Genomic DNA, 16,378 nt, shown 5'->3' on the forward strand with positions numbered 1-16,378 from the left:
CAATATAAAAGTGCAGAGTGGGTTGTGTTCACAGTGCTGCTAAAGAGGCATGTGTACCATTCAGATAGCAATATCTTCCACCCCGAAGGTGGCAGAATTTCAGTGGTGAATGTATGATCTCTGTATATCCCTGTGTCAGAGAGTTTATTTAGCACTTTAGGATGTTTACTAGTACAATCAGTTGAGACACCTGCCCCCCACACATTTATCTCCCCGGTGGCTGTTGTAAACAAGATGCACATATCCCAAATGCATATTTTACTTTCCACCATCCACACACTCTATTATTATTAGTATTGTGGTAGTACCTACGAGCTCCAGGAACAAACCCTTGGAGAACTACCATGCTAGGTGCTATTCACAGAACAAAAGGATTTTCCATGAGGACCAAGAGCTTATAAATCTATGAAATTCCCCCCAATTCAATGAGAAAGACAGCTTTGTTCTGGCCTCCTTACTCCCTACGTGAATTCCACTGAACTGGCAAAATCATAGAATATCAGGGACCTCAGGAGGTCATCTAGTCCAACCCCCTGCTCAAAGCAGGACCAATCCCCTAACAGATTTTTGCCCCAGATCCCTAAATGGTCTCCTCAAGGATTGAACTCACAACCCTGGATTTTGCAGGCCAATGCTCAAACCACTGAGCTATCCTTCCCCCCTTTCATCTCATTCCCCTTTGTGAAAATTAACATCTGGGACCCAACAACTGCAAGTCGTGTGCAGTGTGCAGGTGCAAATTTAGCAGCATATTGGTAAGTCACATGTGGCTGCCAGGATGAAGAGCGCAGTAAGCACCATACTTATTCTTTCATTATAATTAATACATAGGCAGACACTTACTGTTACAAGTGCCAAAGCTCAGTGGGGATCATTCCAAGAAGCGTCTGTCTCATCTACTGGCACTGTCTTTGAGACAAGCTGCACTCTGCATCTGTGACTGGAACAAAGATCACACAGTAGCCACTGTAATAGCAGAACTTAACTATAAAGTGAATGCATGGCTCACCTCCCAAGTTATTATCCCTCATTTTATTACTACTACAATAGAACCAATGTTCTAAGAGAAATATGATACAGCAAGTCCATGTGTGCGTCATATTTTGAACATTATGTAATCCTGCTGGTGCATAGTTTTCTTATGAATGTCTGAATATTTGGGCTGACCTTGTGGCCAGCAGTTGCACTTTGCTCTGACCCTGGGAAGAGCCAGTACTGGGGGAAGGGAGCCACAGGAATCTATTTAGAGAAGAGAAAATAAGGACATTATTTAAAAAGTTATCTTAGGTGGCAAAATTTCAGAAAGGGAGGTTGCTCTTCAGTTAGCAAGGCTCTGACTGCTGAGAATGACTGACATTCTTAATGGTTAACATGGAGACATCTCATCCAGAAGATGTGACTGTGGATATAGCTTGTGACAGACACCAATAAGGATGAGTGGTGTGCAAAGGAGCCCCATGAGCATGACCATCTGAAAGGACACTATAGCAGCACTTAAAAGACATGACCTTTGCTGACTTGAAGCTGATGGTTTTAAAAGGTAGCCATGACAGCAGCTAAATTAATGGCGAACTACTAACATTTCTATGATGTAACAAGTCACTATTTTAACAAACTGCCTCTCTGTTTGATTTTATTATTTATACAACTTCAGTTACAGGAATTAAGAGACCATTTCTGCCATACTTCCTCATACTGATTGCAACAGGAATTCTGATGGAGTTCATTACTAATTAATAAGAGTCAGGGTGAAGAATGGGTCCCTACAGTCCTGACCCAACACCCACTGAAGTTCATAGAGAGATACCCAATGACTTCAGGGGGCCTTGGATGAGGACCTTGCTATGTAAATCACACAATATGTAATGTACCATATCTCTGACATTTCTTCTTTTAGAATAAAAATCCCATTTATATCTTTTGCAAGAACAAACAGTAATATTAGTTGCTGTATTTTTGGCTAAATTCAGCATGGGTAGGTATATTCTCTCCCCCCACATGGGCTTGATCCAAAACCCATTCATGTAAATGGGAACTTTCCACTTACTTCAACAGGCTTTGGATCAGGCCCTAACCATTCTTCATACCATCAGTTTGACAACATAAAGGTTGTGATCCATCCCAGAAGCATCTGTAAACTGGGAATGGGTGAAGTGAATGCTCTCTCTCTCTAAGGGGTGTCAGCACACTAGGTTGAGCACTTTAGGATCTTGGCAAGACAATACATCAGAGTCATTATGACTTTTATTTCTAACCTTGCTGGAATTTAAACTATTATAAGCCTGAATTTGTTTAATGCAGAGAATTAAAAATTTACATCACAGCTGGCAATGATTTCTCTGTGTTAAATGATTACAGTAATAAAGGCATAGGTAAAGTAGTGCTTTAGGCTACATTTACACTGCACAACATGGGACTGCAGCAAATAGGGTAGCTTGGCTACACACTACAGTGAAAAGCGGGATGCATTCACAATGTGGTGTGGAGCTACATGTGTCAGAGAAAGACTGGTGGAGGAAGGCAGAGGGAAAAGGCTCAACAGTGGGGAGCTGCTGGGGCCTCTCCTCTGCCAGAGCCTTTCCCTGCTGCTGAGGTTTTTCATTGCAGCAGGGAAAGGCTCTGGCAGCCCCCCGCCACAGGAGTCTTTCTCTGCTTCCTCTCCACTGCAGAAGTCCTTCCCCCGCTGCTGGAGCCTTAATAATGGTTTAGTGCAGCTTGTGTGTATAGAGTACTAGGAATATCTCCTGATGTTATGATGGTATAATGAGAGCATCTGGCCTGTTCAACAGCACACTTGCTTCTGGAGCAATCACAGAAGGCCATGGATTCACAGCCCAAATCAGTTCAAGACCATTTCGGAGACCATTCCTTTAACATTTCTCTCCTGGCTGCATTTCGGCTAGGAACAACAGCCTCCTCTCACCCCTCACACGTGCGTACTCTCCCCGTTTTAGGGGATCAATGCATTCTTAGTTGGGCAGAGTCCATAACTATGTCCATAGGCAGCCAGTTATTACCGAAAACAACATTGTGGGCCTGATTCCATTCTAACTGAAATCAACAACAAAACTTCCACTGATTTCAATGGAAGAGTTGCTGGCCTCCACATGGACACCTCAAAGTGGGAAATACTGTGTGAACAAGGCTGGCTGTTGCAATGGGGATGAAGTGCACTTTGAAAGCAGGGAAAATGGGAGCCATTCCCCATTTTCAGTATGTCCATCTCTCTCCATTCCCCTATATATACACTTCAGTTTAGTTATCAGAAGACCTAGGCTAGATTCTGTGGTGCACCTCCTGAGAGAGACAGCACAGGAGACAAAGGCCAGGTCCCAGAAGAGGGAAAAGGTGTGGTTTTACACCGTCCGTGTACTGTCTGGATTCCTAGTTGCTAATAGTGGATGAAACAGTCCTCAGCATAAACTCGAGCGGCCTCTGAGGGCTGCTGCTGAGAATCCCCCATAGCACTCAGTACTATGAGAATGTCCTCTCCAACCTCCCTTCTCCAACCAACATATCTAATTTTGCTTCACTGAAAAAAAAAACCAGCATTAGCCATAGAACATGCTATTTAAAAATAAATGTAAGTACAATGTGGAGTCTAAGTCTGCTGTTCTTACTCACAAGAACAGCCCCTCTGAAATAAATAGAACTATTGGGATGAGTATGGGCTGCAAGAGCAAGCTCCAAGTCTTCCTACGGGGCCAATGGGTTGTTTAACTCATGGCTAAGCATTTTGTAAATAAAAACATAAGCGATGTCACAAAGGGTTCTTCCGCTAAAAATACGTTCACTGTCAAATATAATGACAAAGCCATTAATCACAATTTAATCCCCATAATTTAGAGATAAGACATTTATTCTGGTTTTTAAAAGGGAATGCTGCAACAGCGATATGTATTCAAAATGTTTAAAAGCAGCAATTTACAAGCAAATCTATCTATATAGCTAGATATATTTATTAATTCAGTGAGACCTTTTTTCTTACGTAATTCTTATACTTCTAGTTTGCATCAACACTCATTCTTGCAGAGGAGGTGGTGCTAATCAAATATAAAATAATTCCACAGGGATTTGGCAACAGCAGAGATACACAAGAATTCCTTTAAATATACATTAGGTTTTATTTCTTCTCCTTCCCTTTCCAGTAAGTGACAAAAGTTGCTTCACCTCAGACTGAAAGAAATATACTGCTGCCACTCTGACAAGGTGTCGGCAAGAAAATAGTGTCTTAGGAGCAATTTGACTAGCTCCCTAACTTCCTTCTGAAACCAGCCAAATCCTGTCATCACTGTGATGAACAGGCCAGAAAAAGAGAGAGCACTCATTTAACATTTCCAGCATGGCTGTTTGAGGAGATGACACAATGTACCTTTATAGTTTATGGTCCTGATTCTTCAAGTCTTTATGAGTAACTCTACACTCATGGGAGTAGTTGCACTGAGTAAACATAGTGTGTATTTATTAATACACAAACACAAATACACACATGCAACGGTATATAGTCTATGTATCATACACAGTGTATATTACATTACCTACACAAAAACTACACTAAAAAGGATTATTCAGGTTACAAAGTCAAGCACTCAAAAGTTAAGAAATGCCAGATTTAAGGTTCGCTGTGCAACTTTAATATGGCTCCCATGTGTATATGCTTTATGATACAGTCTAATTATGCTTTATGAGACAGTCTAATTATATTAGGACACTCTTTTCCACAGAAACAGTCTCATTCAGCATACCAAAAGGACAGTGCGGCTATTCAATATTATATTAATTCTCCTCATTGGCTCCATGCCTTATTTACTGCACACTATCCAAACCCTGCTCTGATGATAATTATTAACTTCCTTATGGGCTTTTCTATAGTGCTCAGCACTATGGATAAATGTAACAGAATCTGATTTTTATTTCTTTTTATAAATTTCTGTGGATAATATTGATCTTTGTTTTTAAAGCAATTGTTATCAATTTAAATGTTCACAGGTGTGGGAAGTTATGGGGAAATCAGACAATAATTACCAAATGACAGTAGAAATTGAGATTCAAAAAAATAAAACTTTATCAAACTGTTAAAATACAAACTGCCAACATCACAACAAAATATAAAAATTAAATGTCATGAAACAAACTCTAATAAGTTCTCAAGCAGCATTTTTCTTACTTTTCCTCTCTGTAAATTTCTATTGTCTAGGAAAATATTTTTTCATCGGTTTGTGTGCATACGGTGAAATTGACGTTTACCAACATTTACAGATAAAAACCTAATCTTTCCAAGTTTAATTATCATGAGAGTGCTCCATAAGTAATCTATCTTCACAACACCCCTCTGAAGTGAGGGACTGGTATTATTCCGATTTTACAGATGGGGAATTCATTCAAAGAAATGTTTAGGTCAAAAGTATCCACGAATTTTGGCTGCTCAGTTTCAGATGCCTAGGATCTGATTTTTCAGAGTACTTAGCATTATTTAGCACTTTATATTTTCAAAGCACAGCTCCCATTGACTTAAGTCATGAGTGCTCAGCACTTCTGCAAATCAGACCCCAAGGTCTGAAGTCAGATATCTAGAAAACAAATAAGACACAAGTGATCACCTGAGAAGAGTATGTTTAAGTTACTTGACTAGTATCGCCTAGAACAGTGGTTCCCAAACTTTAACAACCTGCAAACCCCTTTCACTAAAATGTCAAGTCTCATGAACCCCTTCCTAAAAATGAATATTTCCAGGGATTTTCTCCCTTACCTCAACATAAATCATAAAAGCAGTGATCTTGGAAATATAAAATTTGTTCTTATGACATGCCTACTACACACTATTTATTATTAGTTATCATTACAGTATTTTTATTACATTATGAAAATGGCAACTCTTCCAAGATCTCACTTTTGTAGCTTATATCTCTTTTGAAAGGGGAGGGACCCGCGGAGGGGTGTGCCAACACAGGGGCAGCACATGACCCTCATTGCCCCCCCCCCGTACTGGTGCCTCTGACTCCTATGTTTCATCAACGAGTATCAGATGTGAAATAGCATGTAGGTATTTAAGAAGCCAACTCAAAGAGTTCCTCCTACACAAGCATTCAGGTCTTGAGCAACAACACACATTACAACAAAGCTTAAACTTGTTCTTCATAATAATTTAAAAACAACACTAGCAGCCTATTTAATTTTAAAAACAGCAAAAAATATCCACCTCCCTTTCCATTTCTTATAAGGAGTCTTGAAGTTTAAATCTCCTCAGTGTGATAGATATGCTCGCTTTGATCTGCTTAGCTCTTGGCAGTCCCCAAGGCTCTGGGCTCTGACCCCATGCTGCCCAAGATCCCTATGGAGAGCTCTATCTGCCATTAGGGAATTTTTTCCCGAGAACCCCCTGTAACATTTGGTAATCCCCCAGGGGTTCACAAATCCCAGTTTGGGAACCACTGGCCTAGAACCATCATGGCACAGGCAGGGCAGTGAGCTCCAGTGGACACGTACTCTTCTGCCTATCCCTACCAGTGCGGCCTCTTATGCCTTGTCCCTTCCAATATTTTTCTTGCTTCCCCACACTGGCCTCCACTCCCCACACTCACATTGCCAGCCCCCACAGGCTCCTCATCCAATCTCAGTGTGCCTCCTTGGCTCCCTGAGCAACCCAGTCCCAGTTCTCCCAGTGTCTTTGAGCAACCAGTAGTAACTGTCCCCCTTATCACATTTGTATCCCTCCCTCCACCCCACGGATTCTCAGTTCTATTCTTCCTGATCAGCTAGTCACAGTCTCCCCTGGCACCGCATCCAACTTTAGAATCCTCCACACCTACTGGATCCTAATTCCCCCTCTCCATTTCCCTCACCGGATCCCAATCCCAGTTTGAGTCTCCTAGCCCCATCTGTCCCATGTTCCCCACCCCAGCTCTCAGCCAGTCCCAGCTTCCTTCTCCCTCTGCCAGCCTCCCACACCAATTTCTCTTCCTTCCTAGCTAGTGGTTCCTTGTCCCAGTCTACTCCCCCTTCCAGTCCAGATCCTGTTGTTCTCTCTGCATATGAATCAGGCAGCTTTCTCCCCTACACTGCGTGGACCTTGCAGTGATGTCGCTGAGGGCATAGAAAATACAATTTTCCTGTTCTACATTCAGGTGCCCAGACGCAGCACAGCCCACAGTCGCCTAGAGCTGCAATTATAGGGAAATTCCAGCTCACCTCTGAGCTGGAGTATGCCCAGAGCTGACAGAATCTTCAGGCAATGTGCTTTCCACCTCTAGATGCCCAGCTCTGTCCTCAAGCCTTACTTCATTTTCCTTTAATTTAGGACAAACAAACATAAAACATTGGTTTTTTTACAGCATGGTTTGTTTGTTCAGTGTTATATAAAAGGAGGGCACTTTAAAACCTCAGGTTATCAAATGTGGTCCTTCATAGGGAACCTGTTATTATTATAAATTATTTGTATTATAGTAGCACGTAGGAGCCCCAATCATGAACTAGGACCCTGTTGTGCTAGGCACTGTGCAAACAAAACAAGACAGCCTCTGTTCCAAAGAGCTTACAAGCCAAGTATTACCCTGACAATACAACTCAATGGAATTATCTAACTTGTTCCACATAGACCTCGCTTCTTCTACAACATATAAAACAGTGGAAGTTTCACAGTCAATACTGAACTCTTCATGACAAAGACAACACACAGTACACTAGGTTTGATTTTATGCATATGTTATTTGTATAGCAATATTGTTAGTGAATGGACTTCGAGCTGTAACATCCTTATTGTCAACTTTATATTGATTTTTCCTAAAAATTTCTCAGGAAGCTTCCATTACAAAAGATGATCTATAGAGGTTTCATAAACGATGCCGCAGGTAGGCAAAGCTGTAGGAAACAGAACAGAATGGGTGCATTCCTGGGCCCCTAGACCCTGATCAGTCTAGATCCGCCTTGGAACTTGATGGCATTTATCCACATAATTCATCATACTGCACCCTTACTACCCTATTCAATGCAGATAATTTTCCATGGATTTACAAAGAATACATGCTTCCTAATTGATAATTTGATACTTTGCCTTTTAAAGGAACCCTTTTTAAATCTCCACATTGCATGCAAGCTACACAACTAACAGACCCAACCCATCTTCATGTACTCCCACTCCTGTTCCTTCTGTGCTGCCTTCAGTGCTGGGCGGCCGGAGAGTGGTGGCTGTTGGTCAGGTGCCCAGATCTGAGGCAGCACCTGCCAGCAGCAGCAGCAGCACAGAAGTACGTGTGGCAATATCATACCAGGCCACCCTTATTTCTGCGCTGCTGCCTTCAGAGTTGGGTGGCCAGAGAGTCGTGACTGCTGACTGAGGGCCCAGCTTTGCAGGCAGCAGCGTAGAAGTAAGTGTGGCAATACCACACCATCCTATTCTTACTTCTGCGCTGCTAGTGGTGGTGGCTCTGCCTTCAGAGCTGGGATCCCAGCCAGCAGCCGTCGCTCTCCAGCTGCTCAGCTCTGAAGGCTGCGCCATCACCAGCAGCAGTACAGAAGTGAGGGTAGCAGTACTGCAACCTCCCCTGCAATAGCCTTGCCCTCTTCCCCCCCGCCGCCCCCCACACAACTCCTTTTTGGGTCAGAATCCCTATAATTATAACACCATGAAATTTCAAATTTAAATAGCTGAAATCATGAAATTTAAGATTTTTAAAATCCTATGACCATGAAATTGAACAAAATGGATCGTGAATTTGGTAGGGCCCTAGCTATGGGTGTACATGACTAGTTAATTGATAAGCAATATGATGTCTACCCAGAAATGAGGGCTGCAGTAGGCATGTGTACACCACCACCCCTTAAAATTCTTTTAGTTTTATAACTATATATATATAAACAATTTAAAAACATTTGTTTTCTATTACAAGTAAAAAAAAAACTAGTTTAAAATTCAAATGGATGTAGTTACGTGGTTTATAAAGGATCTTAACAGCTTAAAACGCTTTTGAAGACTGAATGTGTCACCTGCAAAGTTTCAGATTTTCCATTCCTTTGGGGAAACTGACTTTGTGCCTGTTACTTCTTTTGATGCCACAGGCATCTGTATTTGTTATATTAATGCCCTTAATCCATTTAGTGCAACAGTAAGTTCATGCCGGGACAATTCATACATTTTCTCACACAAAAATTAGTTTCCTTCATCTAGTTCCAGTACTCAGTGGAATTACGCACATATCTTCTCATAGGTACAATATGGGAGTTTTAAATATCCCCAAACCACATAAAACCAACTATAAAAGACTGAGTTGGCATAGTAGGAAAGCAGGATACTGTACTGCCAGTTGAGTTCTCAATATGATGATGTTCTTGTTATTCCTAGCCCCTGGCTAGTCAAGAATTCATGCACTGTATTCATTCTACATATACAACACCGCCCTCATTGTTCTGACTATCTCTGTTAGAGATTTATGTCTATTTTAATGCTTATTTTTCCCTTTAAGTTTGAAAAATGGATAAAAACCTATTCTAAGCACATTTGGCCCTAACTCTATAAATCATAAATCTTTATAGTAAGACCTACTGGTACTTGAGAGATTAGAACTATAGGATCCCCCAAGTTCAATACTTATTGCTAAACCAGCTTCAAAATTATACACAGTGGGACTGTTTTCTCTGGGACACTAGCCTTTCTTATCACTGAGGAAAAGATCACCATAAATTCAAAATGCTTCTTCATAAAACACGCTAAGTATTTAAACCCTCCAGGATTCATAAATGTTACATTACTTCTGTAAAGTAGCATTAAAAAAAATCACATTCTCAGTATAACTCACTTTTGCTCCAATCCAATGGATAATAAATTACAGTAATCTTTCCCACGAGTTTCCACTAATATATTTAATTTTATCATTCATAGTCTCAAACAAGTTTCTTAACAGTTTGGTAATAAAGATGTAAGGAGGAAAAAAATCACAGCACAATTGTTGTCATGGGAAAAAAAGCATGTGTTTAGCAAATAGTGACCAGTGAAACCCAGGCTCAAAATGTAAATCAGACCAGCTCTTTGGTGACTTTGCTTTAATTAATGGAGTGGCAGAAGCCTTTCCCTAGTTAAGCATACAATTGAGTTTCCATTATATGCGCAGTTTGGGCCCTGCTGTGATATTCCCAGGGAATGGAATATCAATTCCAAAATGAGGTGAACTTAGCTCTGGGGCGAAAGCAGAATTTTTCTAACAAGTTCATTTGTTCATTTTTGGAAGAAAGAAGAAAAAGAGAGAAAACTTGAGTAGATCAATCATGACTCCCAGTGAAATCAAAGGCAAAACTCCCACTGACTTCAACTGGGATAGGATTTTACACCTAATGCACAGGTCTAGGTAAATAGGGCACCTTAAGAATCCATTTTGGGAAATGTAGGACTCTAGTCCTTTACTTTGCCATGTATTTGCTATTTTAACCCCATTTAAGAACACAGCTTTTTTGGAGGTGGGGGGAGGGGGAAGTTGTGCAGCCATACCCAGTGTATCACATTATCTTCACATCATGGAAGAATAGGTCTGATTTGATGGTGAGTTCTGCTCTATTTTCAAATATCACTTCAGATTTCATAGTAGAGAATTAATGTTTGTCAAGACTTTGAAATTTATGGATGAAAATAAAGCAGACATATCTTAAAAAGTTAGTCAGGCAATTTCACCAAAAGTATTCAATTAGAAATGGAGGTGAGGGGGGGGAATTTGGAATTATTTTGTAAAAATTCCATCCCATCTCAACTAGCTCTAATACCAGATATGTAAAATCTAAGTGAATAGCCAAAAAAAGGCCCTAAAAACAATAGGTATCTTTGTTATGATTAATGAATAAATTAATGATTATGGGCATTTATAATAAGCTGTCAACAAACATTCTTCATTCCCAACTCAAAAGAGAAAGCTAATTAAAGAGCTGAAATGCAGAGCACATGCATTAATAAAAGGAAAGGGTCATAGCAGAATAAAAACGTACTCCTATAAGCATTAATCAATGAAGGAATAAATCCAAGACCAGTACAAATCTAGTAAAGAATTCACTAAACATTTATTAAAAATTCCAGAGATGTTCTGGTGTGATTTCTAATAATACTGCAACCCTCTTAAACACATATTATTGCTTTGATGCATGTTTAGTTATTACTTAAATAGGTTCATCTTTCTGTAATGTTTTAAAGTTTTTTGAAGCTATGTCTACATTGACAAAGTCGTGCACATCATACATTTTAATTTACACTTGTTTAATCAAATGCAATGCAGGCAATTATTTAATTAACCAATTTATTCCATTCTCAAGTTTCTAGACACGGCACTACAAAAATAAACTAAGACCTTCAGAGATTAGTGCACAATAAATGATTTATTCAATTCATTGTTCTGTTAAATGATTTTCTGTTCATTTCTTTGCAAAACAAATCCTAACTTTTTCTTAGCTCTGCAAGTCAATGTTTCTGTGGTTCTTAGTGTCTTGTAACTTAATTTCACACAAGTAAATCTACTTCTGAAAGTTTCTAGAGGTATGTTTTAGGTACCTCTTTCTGGAAATCTCAAAATATTCAATGGTTTCAATGAGATCATTCAGGTAAGCAAGGCAAATAGGATTTGGTACCTAATAGAAATTGCCTTAGAATCTGAGATTTTATTTTGTGCAACTTTGCTCATTCTTCACTACTCTTGGGTAACTGTGTCCTGTAGGGTTATCAAGTGATTAAAAAAATTAATTGTGATTAATCACACTGTTAAACAACAATAGAATACCATTTATTTAAATATTTTTCGATGTTTTCTACATTTTCAAATATATTGATTTCAATTACAACACAGAATACAAAGTGTACAGTGCTCACTTTATATTTATTTTTTATTACAAGTATTTGCATGTAAGAAAACAAAAGAAATAGTATTTTGCAATTCACCTAATACAAGTATTGTAGTGCAATCTCTTTATCATGAAAGTTGAACTTACAAATGTAGAATTATGTATAAAATAAGCTGCATTCAAAAATAAAACTATGTAAAATTTTAGAGCCTGCAATTCCACCCAGTCCTAGTTCTTGTTCAGCCAGTCGCTCAGACAAACAAGTTTCCTTACGTTTGCAGGAGATAATGCTGCCCGCTTCTTGTTTACAATGTCACCTGAAAGTGAGAGCAGGCCTTCTCGTGGCACTGTTGTAGCTGGCGTCGCAAGATATTTACGTGCCAGATGTGCTGAAGATTCATATGTCCCTTCATGCTTCAACGACCCTTCCAGAAGACAAGCGTCCATGCTGATGACAGGTTCTACTCAATAACAATCCAAAGCAGTGCAGACTGACTCATGTTCATTTTCTTTATTTGGTGGTTCGGGTTCTGTAATTTCCACATTGGAGTGTTGCTCTTTTAAGACTTCCGAAAGCGTGCTCCATACCCAGTTCCAATCAGATTTTGGAAGGCACTTGAGATTCTTAAATCTTGTGTCAACTGCTGTAACTTAAGACATCTCATATTGGTACCTTCTTTGCGTTTTGTCAAATCTGCAATGAAAGTGTTCTTAAAATGAACAACATATGCTGGGTCATCATCAGAGTCTGCTATAACAGGAACTATATGGCAGAATACAGGTAAAACAGCAGGGGACATACAATTCTCCCCCAAGGAGTTCAGTCACAAATTTAATTAACACATTGTTTTTTAACGAGTGTCATCAGCATGAAAGCACGTCCTCTGGAATGGTGGCTGAAGCACAAAGGGGCAAACAAATGTTTATCATATCTGGAACATATATGCCTTGCAGTGCCGGCTAAAAAAAGGAGTATTGTGAACAGATAAAGGGAAGTGATTATTCCCCTCTATTCAGCACTGGTGAGGCCACATCTGGAGTACTGCATCCAGTTTTGGGGCCCCCACCACAGAAAGGACGTGGAAAAATTGGAGAGAGTCCAGTGGAGTGCAACGAAAATTATTAGGAGGCTGGACTTATTTAGTCTGCAGAAGAGAAGAGTGAGGGGGGATTTGATAGCAGCCTTCAACTACCTAAAGGGGGGTTCCAAAGAGGATGGAGCTAGGCTGTTCTCAGTGGTGGCAGATGATAGAACAAGGAGCAATCATCTGGTCTAGGTTGGATATTAGGAAAAACTATTTCACTAGGAGGGTGGTGAAGCACTGGAATGGGTTACCTAGGGAGGTGGTAGAATCTCCATCCTTAGCGGTTTTAAAGTGCCGGCTTGACAATGGCCTGGATGAAATGATTTAATTGGGATTGGTCCTGCTCTGAGCAGGGGTTGGGACTAGATGACCTCCTGAGATCTCTTCCAACCCTAAGCTTCTATGATTCTAAGAAGAGAGCAGCATTATCTCCTGTAAATATAAACATACTTGTTTGTCTTAGCAATTGGCTGAACAAGGAGGACTGAGTGGACTCATAGGCTTTGAAGTTTTACACTGTTCTGTTTTTGTACATTTTTTTATTTCAATTACAACGGAGAATACAATATATATGAAACTGTAGAAAAACATCCAAAATTTAAATTGGTATTCTATTGTTTAACAGTGTGATTAAATCTGTAAATCTTTTTAAAATCGCAATTACTTTTTGGGGTTAATTGCATGAGTTAACTAAGAGTAATTGTGCCATGCTATTACCACATTTCTCCTGAAAGCTTGCCCGTTGCAGAGATTTAATGCAGAATTCAACAATAGCCTTAGCCCTTATAAAGATCTCCTCCTCCTCCTGTATAAATGCGCCACTACTTCATTCAAGAGATCCCTACATCCATTTACAAGTATCAGAGGGGTAGCCATGTTAGTCTGGATCTGTAAAAGCAGCAAAGAGTCCTGTGGCACCTTATAGACTAACAGATGTATTGGAGCATGAGCTTTTGTGGGTGAATATCCACTTTGTTACAGTAGCTCCTTGCTTAATATTGTAGTTATGTTCCTGAAAAATGCTATTTTAAGTGAAACAATATTAAGTGAATCTAATTTCCCAATAAGAATTAATGTAAATGTGGGGGTTAGATTTCAGGGAATTTTTTTTCACCAGACAAAAGACTATATTTTATATACATATATGTATATGTACATACATATACACACACATATATACACTTATGTTTAAAACTTATAAACGAACAATTTAATACTGTACAGAGCAAAGATGATTGTGAAGCTTGATTGAGGTGTTGAAGTCAGAAGGTGGGATATTTCCCAAGGAATGCCTTACTGCTAAATGATGAACTAGCACTCAGCTGGGCCCTCAAGGGTTAACAGATTGTTGTTAATGTAGCCTCACAGTCTACAAAGCAGCATGAATGGAGGGAGCAGAGACAGCATGGCAGACAGAGCAGGCTTTAGGAACTGCGGGGTCCAATTCAAATACCCAGCGGCGGCCCAGGTCTTCAGCAGCACTTCAGCAGTGAGGGGTCCTTCACTCACTCCAGACCTCCCAGGTGCCAAAATGCTGCTGAAGACCTGGAGCGAGTGAAGGACCCCTCACCGCTGAAGTGCTGCTGAAGACCCAGACTGCCGCCAGGTATGTAAAAAAAATTTAAAAGGCGCCTAAGGCGCAGGGCCTGATTCCGGGGAATCAGCCTAAAGCCGGCCCTGGTGACAGAAAGAGAGAGAGAGATGAGCATTGCCGCTTTAAGTAGGCTGACCCCACTCTAAACACACTACCTTTTGAAGTAGATCAGCAAGTTGAGACAGCAGCTGCTGCCAGCAAGCTCCCTCTGTCCCAGGGTGACCAGACAGCAAATGTGAAAAATTTAGATGAGGGTGGGAGGGAAGTAATAGGAGCCTATATAGGAAAAAGACACAAAAATCAGGACTGTCCCTATAATATTGGGACATCTGGTCACCCTACTCTGTCCTGAGCCCTGTCGTGTCCCCCGCCCCCCCACTCTTTGGAGATGGAATAAAGGAGCAGGGGGGAGGGGGACACCCTGACTTTAGCACCCTTCTTTCCCCCACCCCCAAACAGCAAGCAGGAGGCTCTGGGGAGCAGCTCCAAGGCAGAGGGCAGGAGCAGCACATGGCAGTGGGGGGAGGGACAACTGAACTGCCCAACAATTGATAGCCTGCTGAGCAGCTGCTGCACAGGGAACTTAGGGAAGCTGATAGGGGGGTTGCTGGCCCACCCTGGTTCCAAGCCCCCACCAGCTAGCTCCAATGGGCTACTCTTCCTGCAAGCAGTGGACAAAGCAGGTGGCTGCCAAACAATGGTATAAGGGAGCATTGCGCAACTTTAAACAAGCATGTTCTCTAAATGATCAGCAACGTAACGACGAAACAACGTTAACCAGGATGACGTTAAGTGACGAGTTACTGTACTTACTTTTATGATAAACAGACTAGTTACTTCCATTAGTACTGCAAACTCAGTACAGCTTAGGAGGTAAGAACTGGATTCTAGTCCTTCTTGAGCATTATCATTCAATCAGTCACACCTGTGAAATCCCAAGGACAACAGTCCTGGTTGTACAGGTGTAACCAAGGACAAACATTTAACCATCAGAACATTTACTAACAGTGAAGACATAAGCGAAATAATGAACCCAGCTTCCCTTTCAGAACACAGTTTGGGCTTGCAGGGATGACTGTTTAAAGAAATATTTTTTATTTATAAACTCAACATATTTGTTAAGGGAAATGAAATAAAATAAGCATGGAACCCCACAATGCCATTTTTATAGTCCCTTTTCAGAGCAGACCCATGTTTAAACAGTAGATTTAAACTCAGCAGTCAAGACTCACTGTAACAGCTTTCCTCCAGTTTCCTTTGCACTCCGATAGAGACACATTCTCTATCCAACCTGTAATAAATGTCAATTGCAAAAGGTCCTTTGAGGGTAATTAACTACTGAAACAATTTATCAAGAGTTGTGATTGATTCTCCATTACTGAAAAATTTTAAATCACGACTGCACATTTTTCTGAAAGATATGTTCTAGTTAAATTACAGCTGTTGAATCTGAAGCAGAAATTAAATCAGGGAAGTCCTGTGGCCTGTTATGCAGAAGGTCAGACTAGAAGATCACAATGGTACCTTCTGGCCTTCAAGTTATGCATCTACAGATCTAGTGTGCAAGTTTATGCTCACCAATAAATTAACCAATAAAACAGTAATGCTAAGAATACTAATGTGTGTACTCACCCTTACCAGAAGTCAATATATTACTGATGCAGGCTTCATAGTCAATATAAACAGCAATCCTATTTTAAACATAAACCAGTTTTGTCTTCCTAAATTAATCTCCTATAAAACAACCTCCCCTACATGAATATAGGGCCCCAATTTTACACAGTTTCAGGCACGTGTTTAACTTTACATACTGCGAGTAGTCCCAATGAAACATGGTATACATTGGGTTAACTGGGACCTAGAACTACTGATAAATTTACTATACCATACA

At 40.3% G+C, this 16,378-nt stretch overlaps 1 protein-coding gene across 7 annotated transcripts in view; it reads right to left on the reverse strand.

The window, feature by feature from the left end:
- The window catches only part of GULP1 (GULP PTB domain containing engulfment adaptor 1), a 294,443-nt gene that overhangs the window by 253,887 nt on the left and 24,178 nt on the right, over positions 1–16,378 (reverse strand). For 4 of the 7 annotated variants that reach the window (XM_050916434.1, XM_050916427.1, XM_050916431.1 and 1 more), the window contains one exon: positions 844–940. The exons of the other annotated variants lie outside the window; for them this stretch is intronic. The gene's annotated coding sequence lies outside the window, so the exon portion shown is untranslated. The remainder of the gene's footprint in view (positions 1–843; positions 941–16,378) is intronic. 7 annotated transcript variants of the gene reach the window in all.

Source organism: Gopherus flavomarginatus, chromosome 10, assembly GCF_025201925.1.
Source record: "Gopherus flavomarginatus isolate rGopFla2 chromosome 10, rGopFla2.mat.asm, whole genome shotgun sequence".
NCBI lineage: Eukaryota > Metazoa > Chordata > Testudines > Testudinidae > Gopherus > Gopherus flavomarginatus.